Source organism: Oculina patagonica, chromosome 1 (genome assembly GCF_052425735.1).
Source record: "Oculina patagonica isolate OP01 chromosome 1, crgOcupat, whole genome shotgun sequence".
Lineage (NCBI taxonomy): Eukaryota > Metazoa > Cnidaria > Anthozoa > Scleractinia > Oculinidae > Oculina > Oculina patagonica.
The window spans coordinates 32,811,478-32,826,431 of NC_135758.1; the positions used below are offsets into that span (position 1 = coordinate 32,811,478).

General features: G+C 36.4%; 2 long non-coding RNA genes across 3 annotated transcripts; one reads left to right on the forward strand and one right to left on the reverse strand.

The window, feature by feature from the left end:
- Positions 1-2,959: 2,959 nt before the first annotated feature.
- Positions 2,960-8,194, reverse strand: LOC144665005 (uncharacterized). Of its 2 annotated transcripts, none has more exons than XR_013572884.1 (3): positions 8,042-8,194; positions 3,462-7,213; positions 2,960-2,991 (listed from the first exon to the last, which is right to left on the reverse strand). It is a non-coding gene; the product is annotated as an uncharacterized LOC144665005 (long non-coding RNA). The 2 variants fall into 2 exon arrangements; XR_013572885.1 differs by lacking the exon at positions 2,960-2,991 and adding an exon at positions 3,344-3,367.
- Positions 8,195-8,625: 431 nt separating this feature from the next.
- Positions 8,626-13,464, forward strand: LOC144664994 (uncharacterized). The gene is made up of 6 exons (XR_013572883.1): positions 8,626-8,754; positions 9,227-9,319; positions 9,806-9,944; positions 10,851-10,909; positions 10,952-11,196; positions 11,750-13,464. It is a non-coding gene; the product is annotated as an uncharacterized LOC144664994 (long non-coding RNA).
- Positions 13,465-14,954: the final 1,490 nt, after the last annotated feature.

A 14,954-nucleotide genomic window follows, 5' to 3' on the forward strand; every position in this document is an offset into this window, starting at 1 on the left:
TTGTTGGAAATTGTCTGTTATTGTGCAAAAAGAATTTTTGACAGCTCCCAGTAGACCTAGGCGGCCATTAGAGTGAATTCGTGTAACCCGTTTTTTATATGCTAATGGGCCGTGTAATATTTTAATGAGCTGTACAAGAAATCAGAAAATTGCAGACAAATCGTAAGTATTTGCATGTGGAAGTCAGGTTAAAATTCAAGCATTTACCAATATGTCAAAATCAAAACAGATAACGGGGCTTAAAAATTATCATGCCTTGAATTGTCTTGCGATTTTAGATAAACATTTTATATTCAACATCGCTTAAAGAAAAACAAATTAAACTTGACTGTAACGCAATTCTGCGCGCGCAATCCAATGGGGAGCTTTAGCAAATCACGATGACAAACAACTTTTGTTTAGCAAACAAAAGGTTTAATGAGCAGAAAAATAGCTGTGCGTGTGTTCTATTACTCTTTGGCAAATTTATTTTCCATCTTCTGAAAAACAACAACGTGAAATGACTAAATCGTGCGTATTTTGAACCAGACCGCTAATTTTTCAATTTAGGTTGAATATGTTCTTGAAGTGCTGAAAGAAAGACACTTCCTGTTTCTGTTTACCTATTAAAGTGATTTCTTTGAGGTCTTCTGACCACTCGTGTATTTTTTTTTTATTGTACACAAACATTAGAATATTATACGACTCATTAACATATAAAAAACGGGTTACACGAATTCACTCTATTATCACCTTAAGTTAACAAAATAATTTTGTTGGAAATTGTCTGTTATTGTGCAAAAATGATTTTTGTGTCAGCCCCCAGTAGACCTGGGCGGCCATTATCACCTAAAATTAAAAAAATGGTTTTGTTGGAAATTGTCTGTTATTGTGCAAAAAGAATTTTTGACAGCTCCCAGTAGACCTGGGCCGCCATTATCACCTAAAGTTAACAAAATAATTTTGTTGGAAATTGTCTGTTATTGTGCAAAAAGAATTTTTGACAGCCCCCAGTAGACCTGGGCGGCCATTTTCACCTAAAGTTAAAAAAATGGTTTTGTTGGAAATTGTCTGTTATTGTGCAAAAAGAATTTTTTACAGCTCCCAGTAGACCTGGGCAGCCATTATCACCTAAAGTTAAAAAAAATGGTTTTGTTGGAAATTGTCTGTTATTTTGCAAAAAGAATTTTTGACAGCTCCCAGTAGACCTGGGCGGCCATTATCACCTAAAGTTAACAAAATAATTTTGTTGGAAATTGTCTGTTATTTTGCAAAAAGAATTTTTGACAGCTCCCAGTAGACCTGGGCGGCCATTATCACCTAAAGTTAAAAAAATAATTTTGTTGGAAATTGTCTGTTATTGTGCAAAAAGAATTTTTGACAGCTCCCAGTAGACCTGGGCAGCCATTATCACCTAAAGTTAAAAAAATAATTTTGTTGGAAATTGTCTGTTATTGTGCAAAAAGAATTTTTTACAGCTCCCAGTAGACCTGGGCAGCCATTATCACCTAAAGTTAAAAAAATGGTTTTGTTGGAAATTGTCTGTTATTGTGCAAAAAGAATTTTTTACAGCTCCCAGTAGACCTGGGCAGCCATTATCACCTAAAGTTAAAAAAATGGTTTTGTTGGAAATTGTCTGTTATTTTGCAAAAAGAATTTTTGACAGCTCCCAGTAGACCTGGGCAGCCATTATCACCTAAAGTTAACAAAATAATTTTGTTGGAAATTGTCTGTTATTGTGCAAAAAGAATTTTTGACAGCTCCCAGTAGACCTGGGCGGCCATTATCACCTAAAGTTAACAAAATAATTTTGTTGGAAATGTCTGTTATTGTGCAAAAATAATTTTTGACAGCTCCCAGTAGACCTGGGCGGCCATTATCACCTAAAGTTAAAAAAATAATTTTGTTGGAAATTGTCTGTTATTGTGCAAAAAGAATTTTTGACAGCTCCCAGTAGACCTGGGCAGCCATTATCACCTAAAGTTAAAAAAATGGTTTTGTTGGAAATTGTCTGTTATTGTGCAAAAAGAATTTTTGACAGCTCCCAGTAGACCTGGGCAGCCATTATCACCTAAAGTTAACAAAATAATTTTGTTGGAAATTGTCTGTTATTGTGCAAAAAGAATTTTTGACAGCTCCCAGTAGACCTGGGCGGCCATTATCACCTAAAGTTAACAAAATAATTTTGTTGGAAATGTCTGTTATTGTGCAAAAATAATTTTTGACAGCTCCCAGTAGACCTGGGCGGCCATTATCACCTAAAGTTAAAAAAAATAATTTTGTTGGAAATTGTCTGTTATTGTGCAAAAAGAATTTTTGACAGCTCCCAGTAGACCTGGGCGGCCATTATCACCTAAAGTTAACAAAATAATTTTGTTGGAAATTGTCTGTTATTGTGCAAAAAGAATTTTTGACAACTCCCAGTAGACCTGGGCAGCCATTATCACCTAAAGTTAAAAAAATAATTTTGTTGGAAATTGTCTGTTATTGTGCAAAAAGAATTTTTGACAGCTCCCAGTAGACCTGGGCGGCCATTTTCACCTAAAGTTAAAAAAATAATTTTGTTGGAAATTGTCTGTTATTGTGCAAAAAGAATTTTTGACAGCTCCCAGTAGACCTGGGCGGCCATTATCACCTAAAGTTAAAAAAAATAATTTTGTTGGAATTTGCCTGTTATTGTGCAAAAATGATTTTTGTCAGCCCCCAGTAGACCTGGGCGGCCATTATCAGCTAAAGTTTAAAAAATAATTTTGTTGGAAATTGTCTGTTATTGTGCAAAAAGAATTTTTGTCAGCCCCCAGTAGACCTGGGCGGCCATTATCACCTAAAGTTTAAAAAATAATTTTGTTGGAAATTGTCTGTTATTGTGCAAAAAGAATTTTTGACAGCTCCCAGTAGACCTGGGCGGCCATTATCACCTAAAGTTAAAAAAATAATTTTGTTGGAAATTGTCTGTTATTGTGCAAAAAGAATTTTTGTCAGCCCCCAGTAGACCTGGGCGGCCATTATCACCTAAAGTTTAAAAAATAATTTTGTTGGAAATTGTCTGTTATTGTGCAAAAAGAATTTTTGACAGCTCCCAGTAGACCTGGGCGGCCATTATCACCTAAAGTTTAAAAAATAATTTTGTTGGAAATTGTCTGTTATTGTGCAAAAAGAATTTTTGACAGCTCCCAGTAGACCTGGGCGGCCATTATCACCTAAAGTTTAAAAAATAATTTTGTTGGAAATTGTCTGTTATTGTGCAAAAAGAATTTTTGACAGCTCCCAGTAGACCTGGGCGGCCATTATCACCTAAAGTTTAAAAAATAATTTTGTTGGAAATTGTCTGTTATTGTGCAAAAAGAATTTTTGACAGCTCCCAGTAGACCTGGGCGGCCATTATCACCTAAAGTTTAAAAAATAATTTTGTTGGAAATTGTCTGTTATTGTGCAAAAAGAATTTTTGACAGTTCCCAGTGGGACTGGGCGTCCATTATCACCTAAAGTTAATTATAAATTGACAACTAATTGTCCATTAATATTTTGGTGACCTGTCAGTGGTCTATTTATCCACATCCAAACCCTCTGGCCAAAGGTAGGTCAAGTTCTACAACCTGGCACGAGGTACGTGGGAATAAACTTAGTTCAAAAAAGGTATATGTTGCCAGATTACACTGGAATACATCACCTGTTTGGCAAATACGCTCCAGTACACCAAATTGACACTCTTAAAAAAAAAAACTTAAACAAAGTAGAAAGCTTATGAAAATTGGAATACCTGATGAATTCCAGTGTAATGCATACAACAAACCTCACTTTCGGCTTTCGGTTCGGCTTTCAGTTCAGCATTCGGTTCAGTTTTCAGTTTGGCTTTTGGTTCAACTTTCAAATCGACTTCTGAAATACAATGGTTTTAAACGAACCTTTAAGGCTTGGTAGCGATTATTTATCGTTAGCAGGCCAACAAAGACTACTGAATACTGTCTGCGAAACACTGGGTGTTCCTAGCTTTCGAGGTGCCGACATTTTACTGGCACAGGAACACCTGGCTGTTTCTCTAGACACAATTTTTTTTTTTGCATAGGAGCGCGTCCCACCCTTTATAAATTCGGTCCTGCGGATTAATTTAAATCATATTGATGTAATTTTTCACTATTTATTAAACAATAAAACTCCAAAAACATGGCTGTCAGTGGTTTTTCTTTAAATAATATATATAAGCTACAAATTAATTAAGGGCATTTTTTTCAAGCAGCGCTAAACAGGATTAAAAGTACTAATGGCTTTTTGTTTCAGGATTTTTCATTTGAGCCCATTTTCGGGGGCAACTTGCACTGTTTAATTCACTGCTCAATCATTCAACATGATTGTAACATATATATGCGCAGGTAAGTTATTACACCTTCGAACATGCCAAACAAAAAGTACTGGTAGGTTTCTCTTTCAGGATCTTCGATTCAAAATGAGCCCATTTTCGGGGGCATAATTAATGCTTCCTCTGCTGTATCTTAATGTAGCAATGAGAATGATGTAATGCATATTACAAACAATTAATAAACAAAAACAAAAACCTTGAAGTGTCAATGTTATTTAATTTGCTTAAGACTGCAGGTCTTTTATTTCAGGATCTTGATGTTGAGCCCATTTTCGGGGGCAGTCAGAAATTTTTCTGCCTGTGTCTTGTGAAAAATGTTTAAATAATTAGATGTAATGCATCCATTCTTAACAATAAATGTCAAAAAAAAAATGTAGTCAGTGTGATTTTTTAAGGCTTAATCAATGGTAAAATACTAATGGCCTTCTTATTTCAGGACCTTCAAATCGTTGCGAGCCCATTTTTCGGGGGCAACAATTTGGCACTGTTGATGTAACACATTGTAAAACAATAAAACCTTGAAAAACATGGCAGTCAGAGTCATTTTCTTTAACTTGATGCATATTGTATTTGCCAAGGCAATACTAAGCATCATTAACATTAAAGGTACTAATTATTAATGAATTTTTCATTTCAGGAATTTTTACTCTGACCAGTGAGCCATCTTATTTTTGACATGGAGGCACCAAGTAAAACAAGATTAAACTATATGAAGGTACTAACTTTTCCAAGAATTATTTGATGTTGTAGGTGGCTAGGAAGACAAGCCAGTTTATCATAAAGAGAAGTCATAATTATCATAGCGATCACTTCATGCATGTAAGTACCGGTAAGTCATGAACTTAGTTTTCAGGAAAACAGTTATAACATCAAATTGTCTTGTTAACTAAATTTATCCAGACTGATACAACAGTCAGCATGAAAAACTGTCTTGTTTGGACATCATATGCTGTACGTCTGAAAAATTCTATGTGGCACAGCAGCATTTGGTAGTCAGTTGAAAGTATGGAACTGTTCTCTACTAGCAAACAAAAATTTGTCAGTCAACTCTGTATGGCGGAAGAGCCCCCAAGGGGGAGCTGTACAATAAAGTATGTATGTATGCATATGTAACTTGGAGCAAAGAAATAATTGTCTGGCCTGCAGTCTTAATATACACTACATGTGGGCTATTAGTTGCAGATTAACTATTTTTAAAGGTTCTTAGTTTCCAGCACACCGCCTTAATCAAAAGCAAACAGGGCCCAATGACATGAGTGAGGACATGGAACAACACTTTAATGTAAGTATAAGTCATTGACCTTATTTAGGAGGAATTGTCTACTTTACTTTAAAATTGTGCTGCACTCTACGGCAGTAATGTATAAGTAATTTATTGTCTAGTTCATTTTATTAAACAGTGATTTATTTTTTAGCAACATGTGCGATTAATAAGCTAGTTGATTAACTATTCCAATCTGCAAAAAGTTCTTAGTTCTTCCAGCACACCACCTTAATCAGAAGAAAACAGAGTCCGGCAATGACATGAGTGATGAGATGGAACAACACTATAATGTAAGTTCATAAGTTGACCATTACAAGGACTTATTGTCTACTATGGTTTACTACAATTCTGCTGCACTGCAGTAATTTATAAAGTAAATATATTGTCTAGTATAATTCTGTCAAACTGCAGCAATAGTAGTCTGCAGTCAATGGCACAAAAGCCACTGGCTAGTTATTAATACAAAAACTCTGCTACACAGCAGCATTGGTCGCCATTCGACAACAAGGAGTAATTTTTTCGCCATGTCAGTGGTTAGCAAACAGCCGGATTCAAAGCAATTTTGTTTGGTCCATACAAATTCTGCAGTCATGATGTAAAGCATATTGTGTTAATTTATAAGTCAATTAACAATATTCAAAGTTCTTAGTTTCTAGCACACCTCCTTTGTTAAAAAGAAAAAGGTTAAAGTGACACAAGGAGACAGAGCTAGGTACAGATTCTTCAGTGCTTCAGTGTAAGTATAACTCATTGACTATGCATTAGGAGATATTAATTGTCTTGTTGACAAACATTCTACTGCACTTGCACAGCATTCTGTTGCTCAACAGTTGTAGCAGTAATGAATTCAAACTCTGTATTGTTTGCTCCACAATAATACTGCTGCACTGCAGCAAATAAGTCTGCAGTCAACAGCACCTAGCCACTAGCTGAATAGCATGGACAAATTCTATGTTCACAATAAACAGAACTGCATTGTTAGTTGGTCAACAGTTAGGAGCAATATTACCTATCAAGCCGTGGTGTATCATTCAAAACGCTGACTTTTCTATTCCACTATTCTATATAGTCAAAGTTCAACTCATTAAAATACTGCTTCATGCTGTGCCAATATTGAACAGTCAAGGGCAATAAAATTATTATTGCCGAGTCCAAAAAATTCTGCAGCATTAAATAATTAGTTTAAGTCAGTTAACAGTACTGAAAGTGTTAGCGTCCAGTACATCACCTTACTGCCTGAGTCAGAAGGAAACAGGGTCCAATGGCATTATGAGAGGGAGCGCATGCAGGTACAGTGTACACTGAGCGCGAGTCTCTACAACAAGCAAAGTTACACTACTGACCATGTAAGTATCAGTCAACTGTACATGCAAAAAGCAATTGTCTAGTTCACTAAAATTGTGCTGTACTTGTACAGCATTGTTAATTAGTCAACAGTTAGGAGAGATTATTGCCTTGGCCACAAAAGTTCTGCCACACTGTAACAATAACAGCCTGCAGTCAATGGCACAGGGCAATTATATGCTCAATAAACAGCATGGTGAGGATCCTGGTCAATAGTTTACAGTCTGGAACAATTGTCTGGTCTAAACAAAAATTAGTCATGCTGTAAGCTTGACAATATAATTAACAATTATTGGATGAGGTTGAGCATGAGAGCGATAATTATCAAGGCCAAAGTTTCTTACAAACTTTCGTCACTTCTGCATGCATAAAACTATTGTCTGTATAGGTATGATGTCACTTCTACATATGTAAAATCTATTATTATACATTAGAATTACTTTGAAACATGCGATTGGTCGAGAGCATTCAATCAATATACAGTAGCATGTGAACTTGACATGATAACCCAATATCTGCAGCAGATATTGGGTTATCATGTCGAGTTCAAAGTCCGCCTAGTTTCCAAGCCCCTCGTCCGTGTAGTGCTGTCAAACTTTTGAAAATATGTCTGAGTGGTTCGCCTCCGTTTCCAAAGAGGAATTGAAAGTTTTGATCGAGAACAAAGATTGTAAACATCAAGAGAACAAAAAAACAAGTGTAAAAATTCTGAATGATTATTTGAGGAAGAAGAACCTGGAGGAACCACAAGATGAAGCCGCTTTGGCCAATGTTCTGACGAAGTTTTACGCCGGCGCTAGAAAAAGTGATGGTAGTTTTCGTTTGCAAATTGTTTGAAAACGTATAATAAAACAATTATTGAATTCGGTTTTCGCATGATATCGTGAATTATCAAAACCTCGTGTCTGTGTTATCTGCCTCAGCCTTCGGCTTCGGCAGATAACACAGACCTCGGTTTTGATAATTCACGATATCATGCTCAACCTCATCCAATAATTGCTTAATGTCTGTAGGTATGACGTAAGAGAAACAGCAAGGCTTTGTGAAGCAAGAATTAGCTGCGTGCTTATAGCCAATCAAAATCAAGCTGGTGACACCAATGTATAATAATGTCCGTTTATGTACATCAGCTGACAATATTCAACTAGTAGTTTTCAGCCATTGTCTCATTGTCAGCAAACACTCAGTAAGAAGGAGAAATTAGTGTCCAATGACAGAAGGAAACAGCCCTTGGAAACAGTTGCCATGACACTAAACTGTAAGTATAATCAGTCAACAATTATGAGGAAATTAGGAGAAAATGTCTTGAAAACGTCTGCTACACTAATGTAGTGTCAATAATCATTCAGGAGGTAGAACCATTGTCTGGTCTATAAAAAAGTCTGTGGCACTACAATACTGACAGTCAGTTAACAGCACAGAACAATAATATTGTCTAGCTCATGGCCATCACAAAATTTCTGCAGTATCAGTTGTTGGTCAATAGTCGAGAGCAAATGTCTTGTTCAACTCAACTAAATTCTGCCGCATTGAACAGCATCAGCAGTTAGTCAACTCATGAAAACTCTGCTTCACTACTGTGTCTATAATGAACAGCCTGAAAAAACTGGTCCTAACAAATCTGCAGCATTATCCACACTGAAGAATATCAGTTTACGTCAGTCAACAGTGTTCGATTTAGTTCCAGGAAACCACATCCAGCACACTGCCTTTTTGAATTGCAAGCCACGCCCAATGAGGAGGAAGTGGCATCCAGTAAAACATGAAAGAAGTCAACAACCCATACAGATGTTATGACACTACTGCATGTGTAAGTAATCACTCAAAGATAACACTTGAGGGAATTATTGCCATGTTTAAAATTCTGACTACTACACTCAATCTACAGTTTATATAGGAACATTTTAAAATATATGGTCTGGTCCATAAAAATTTTATTGCACTGCAACATTGGTAGCCTGTCATCAACACAGACCAAATCAGTCTCACTCTGTAGTGTACTCTGACACTCTGCAGTGCAGCATAATTAGTCAGTGCAAAGTATGGAGTCATTCTCTACCTGTCACTGAAAAAATTCTTCTGCATGGAAGCATCAAAAGTTGGTCGACAACAAAATTAATCGAATGTCTAATTCACTACAATTTTGCCGCACTGCTTATAAGTCAATTATTATAGTAAACAGTCTGGAAGCTAAGGATTGTCTGGTGTATACAAATTGAACCAGTAAAATCACCTGTTTGACAATAAAATTATCGCGATTCATACTTTATTTTCCAACACAGCACCACCTTACTGCCGGCCACATCTAGCTAGTCACAAGGAAACAGACAAGCATTGGAAGCCTGTCAAGATAATGCTACAGCACTACAGTATCTGTAAGTTATCAGTCAATTGACACTAACAATTCTACGGCAACCACACTTCAGCACATGTTAAATTAGTTATCAGTAATTGTGAAAAGTTACCTCACTGCAAAAATTGTGCCTTTCAGCAATATCATTAGTTGTCAGCCAACAAGGTTTTGTCTGTGTCGAACAAATCCTTAACGAACGTGGGGGAGGAACGCTTTACGAGCCCTCCTTAGGAGGCTACTCTTAATTTAAGTAATTCTTATTGGTTCTTTCAATTCAATAAGAAACATAACTTATTTGACAAAAAAGGTTATCAACAGCACTATATTTTATTTATTTATTCTAAGTCGATATTGATGTGTTTTCAAGAACTCTTCTGAAGCACAACACTTATTTTCTATTATAAATAGACTGCTTTGAGCAAGGGGTGGGTGTGAAGGCTACAGCAACTATAATTCTCAACAGGTTAATACACATTATATGTAATTTACTGTGATTATTTTCTTGTAGTATTAGCAGTCATCAACCAGTGGTACCTGTCCAGGAGTTACTGCGCTTGCACAACAGACCAAAGACAGCCAGATGCTTCTGCAACTTAAGGAAGACAATAAAATATTGAGAAACGTTTAATGCACCAGCTTTAAACCAGGTAAGAAGCATGTGATGAATGTAGCTAAGAAAATACTAAGCCAGCTCATCAACAAGCCCAGCTGGCTCTTTTGGCCTAATGGCAGCTCTAAAAATCAAGCTGAATTAAATTTCACATGAAAACAAAGACTTTAGGACTTAAAAGTCCTCTATCAACTGGTAAATAAAACGGCAGCTGGCCCTTCGCAATATCCCTGTAATGTCCTTAATAAGATTACTTTCTCACCTAATGCAGCATACCAGTACCTTGCTGTAAATCTACTTATTGGGGAGACAGCAGGGAGGGGGAGGGTGGGGGAAATGATTGGCTAACACCAGTACCCCCAAAAAGTGAAACCTGTTTTAGACCAAGATAATGCTGCAGTTTTAAACTTGTCCCAAATATGCCATTTAAACTCTAATGGTGGGAGCAACTATGAGGGGTGTCGAATGGTAAATGCGAGACGGCAATACTGATATCTTCTCTGCGAGCCCAAGACCTTTTTAGCCTTGCAAAAGAAATTAGACTTCGAGAAGGTGTCAAAGAAAAATTTGAGACGTCAAGACCCCTGAAATTTGGCTAAATTTTGCGAGACCCACTTTTTTGAAGGACCATTCACCACCCCCCTACTATGGTGATAGTACAGTATTACACATAACAGCTGCAACCGTCCCATGGAAATTTAGGATGTCAGTCTATTGTGGGGTAAGATAGATTGCCCCAGAAATAGTAGGCCACTACCCATTTTCACTCATGGATAGAGAGATGCGCCATGTGTAAAGAATCTTGCCCAAAACATCAATTATGACCCTATTTCCAGGGCAATCTCTTGATCAAGAATCAAAGACGCACGCACCATAAGGTCACTGTACCTCCCATAAGAGATGTTAATTAGTAACCATTAAAATCAGAATTTTGTTTTTTCAGCCACCAACTACGACAGATGCTCATGTGCTGAACTGAAAAGATTGATTATCGCAAGCTTTGTGTAATGATTAAGTCATGAAATCTGCAGATTAATTTCTGAGCGATTTTGATTAAGTTGTTGTAAAAATACACACACGTCTCTCTATATAGTTTAACTGCAATACAATCCCAAACGCATTCAAACCATCTGTCTTTGTTTAGTGGTAAATTGCCTATCACACAGTACATACAGTTGCTCGTCATCAAAGTGAGTTAAACCAGGTTGTACTGCATGTTTATGGCCATTAATATCAATTAATATCAAGTCGATTGAAATTGAAGAACTTTCGAAGATTTTCTTATTAAAGTGCCTATGAAATAAAATCAAGTTGAACTCTATGAAAGGCCTTTAAATGGAGGATGTGTTTTCATTTTTCTGATTCTTTCTCGTTTCAGAGATTACGATTGTTTGCATAGATACTGATGACGTCATAAGTTTGAATGTGTAAAAACACAAAATCAGTAATATCTCTGTAATACTAAAGCAAAATACTGAAACTTGCACCAGTATACCCCAAGAATCACCACATGGTATATTATTATGTTTATGCAACACTTTGTCCCATTTCTTGAATCAAATATCACGATTATGGCTTTACAGTGAGAATAAATGTGTCATTCCAAAATCGTTATGTGCTCATGCGCTAGGCACCCAAATGACCCTAAAGATGGGGGATAGGTTTGGAATGGATCACCCGGGATGCTATTCACGAAAGAGATGGAACCATGCCATAGCACATATGTGTTGGGCTGTGCGCGAGATACTGATTGTACACCATTCTCATACGTAGTGTCCGGAACGAAAAAGTCAGAAATAAAAACACCACCCTAAAGCCATGAGACTGACAATAGGACAAGAGGCTATATAATTAACTTAACTAATGACTTATATATACAGCAAGGAATCAGTCTTGTAATCAGTTATTTGTTTGTCGTTATAACACAGAGGAAACATCATAAGATGACCACTTTATTCTTGATTAGCGGTAAATTTGTCACAGATCAACCAGCACAATGAAAAAATCACTACTGCATGAACAAAAGAAGTAAAACTAGGAAAATTTTCAAATTTGCTGTGCTGTGTAGTTACTACATATTAGCCTCAATAATGAGTGAAAAGCTTTTGACAGAAAAGTTGCTCAAAATTTACCAACTTCATTCACAAGTCCAAAAAAATAGTTATTGATTGGTTCATGTTCCAAATTTTAGTCCCTGACAAATTCTGGTCATGAGGTCATGATTCTAAATAATTCTTATATTAAAACCAAATCTGGAGTCAAAGGGATCATGTGCAGGTCTTGTTAACAAAAACAGTAGAATTTCAAGCAATCCTGGCTTTAGATTTTATTTATTTGGCCAAGAAATTGGAATACAAATTATTTGAAACAAAGTACTATGCAGTAAACAGGTTTTGAAGAACTAGCATTATCTCTTTGTCTTCTTATGCAGTACCCAACTAAAAACAAGTTTCTTTTTTAAGTACTCCACGCCCACCCCCATCCCTCACCTACCCACCTCCCCCTCCCCCATCATGAAGCCACCCTCAATTTCCTTGTTCAAATATTTGTGAACAAATTTGGCAAATTATCGAGCAATGTTTTCTGACAAAAGCTTTTATCAATCATTATGTAGGCTGGTATGTTAACTACAGCAAGGCGTTGACCGTTTTTTTCAAAAACTTTCTTTTTCATTCTCAGTCGGCAATTTTAAAGATTTTCCTCACTGAAACTGAATTCAAAGTGAAAAATTTTAAATAATATTAGTGTTTAGAAGTGGTCACAAAATATGAAGTTTCAACCTGTGTTTTAAATATTATTTGTTCAATTTTTAATTATAATTTATTTATGTGAAATTTCAATTTCACCTAGACTGTAGTAGACATTTTTCTGTCAAGACTGAGAACAGCCTTTTAAAGCCAGACTTGAATTTTCACATGCAAATATTTTTTTTGGTTTATCAGTTTCTGATCAGTACAGATAAATCTGAACTTGGGACAATCTGAATTCTTCTTAACTTGCTTTTAAGCTGCACTAATCGTAACAAATAACCCAAACAGCAACTAAAAATTGATGCACTAGATAATGCATGGAGAATTTCAGATGTTTCAGTTCAGATTTTTGAAAAAACATCCAATGTATGATTATAATATACACTACTCACAAATCAGATTTTTAATTTGATGTAAAATTCAAGTCTAGCTTAAAATGCGACAGTCTTTATCACCAAACTGGGTGTTATAGGAGTACAGAAGTTCAAAGGCATGATAATGCATTAATTTTTTGTGGTTTGAGAAACTTTGGAATTTTATAGTGAGCCTTGCAGACTTGCGATCAAAATTGCAGATAATAAGTTAGTTTTCCCTATATTGCGAGAAAAAGTTATTAGTTGCTTCATAGTAAGTTGTTTACTCTTCATAAGGGACCTTAAAACCCCAAAGGTAGCATCATAGCATTTGGGTCGGGAGTACACGGTCCCCATTTTTTCCCAGTTTTTGGGTTTTTGGGGTTTACGTGTCCGGCTGTGATGCATTTAGGATTAATGATCAGTAATGTAGGAATAAAAGGTTGGAATGACATGTTGTGTTGTTTTGCTGGATTTCTGTATGAAACAGTGGCGGATTTAGGGAGGAGCCAGGGCCCCCATCTTATTTTTAGGCCAAATAGAGGCCTGTAGGGCGGAGAAAAATTGTTTTTGAAAGCGCCCCCCCCCCTTTATTGCAGGGTCTTGGTGGTCAGGCCCCCCACTTATCTGAAGGTCTGGATCCATCACTGTGACAGTAAATTTGATTTCTGTTCCAGTCTTAAACAAATTTAATTTATTTGGAGGAGCACAGGACTTGAAAACAATTTTGATTGGCTGACTGAGCACTGGTTGAAAACTCTAAGATGGCCCCAGTTGAAGCCATCTGATCGTGACAAACATATAAAGACAGAGGTACTTACTTAAAGGGAGCACTAAATTGAATTATTACACTAATTCACAACAAAATGTAACTATCTTTTCAATAACAGAAAGAAAAATATTAGAATACCAATACTTCTTTAGTATGAGCGACGAAGAGAGCCACAGAGAGCAAGTTTCACCTCTGTGTTTTTTTTTTAGACATTTTTAGAATAGCGCTAAAAGGCCATAAAATAAATAACTTATTAACCTCATCCGTTCGGTCATTACAGGGGAATCTCAGACCTCAGCCTTGATGTATTGATGCCTCGGTCTGAGATTCCCCTGTAATGACCTCACTCTCTGTTAATAAGTAGTATATAATGAAGTCAAACTGACCAATCATAGCGTGTGCAATTCCTCGGACATTTTTTAATAAATTATACCTTCTGTAAAAAAAGTTTTACTGCTTGCTTTTGTCTATAAATTATGTGAAATAGACGATTTGCCTTTACGTGTACCTCATTTATAGCTACTGGCTCAAGAAAACTCTTGCTCACAATCCAGTGGTGAGTTAAATATTAACTTTGTGGTAAAACAAACCCATTCAAGTGCAAAAACCCATACAACCTTTTCAATGTGGCTTATGAGGGGCCATATCTAGAAAACAAAACGCTTCATGCAAGTTACACAAGGCATTCAGCAGCTTACTTGCTGTCTCATATTTCGAGCTTAGCAGTATTACAAAAAGTAGAATGTTCAGCTCCAATTGAGTTGAAGATGGCTGGCCGGGTTGCCCCAAACACCATAACATTTAATGCCCTATTGATGTAATTATTAGTAAAAAAAGGATTAAGGATGGCAGTTATGTCCGCTCTCACTATCAGGTATATTTGGTATAATGGGCTATTGCATTTAATATCCGCACCCCCTCCCCCCCCCCCCCCTGTTGAGGACAGGTCTTTTCGGATCTTTCATTCTTACCCCCAAAGAAATCCGTTAAAAACGTCTAAAATACCTTATACCCCAATGAAATTCTTTAAAAATGTGCTAAACCCTCACGAATTCCATTAGAAACGCATTCTTACTCCTAAGAATTCCATAAAGTTTCACCCATTCCCCCTGAAGAATTCCCTTATATTTTTGTCTTACCCCTAAGGAAATCCACAGATTTTTGCCCTTACC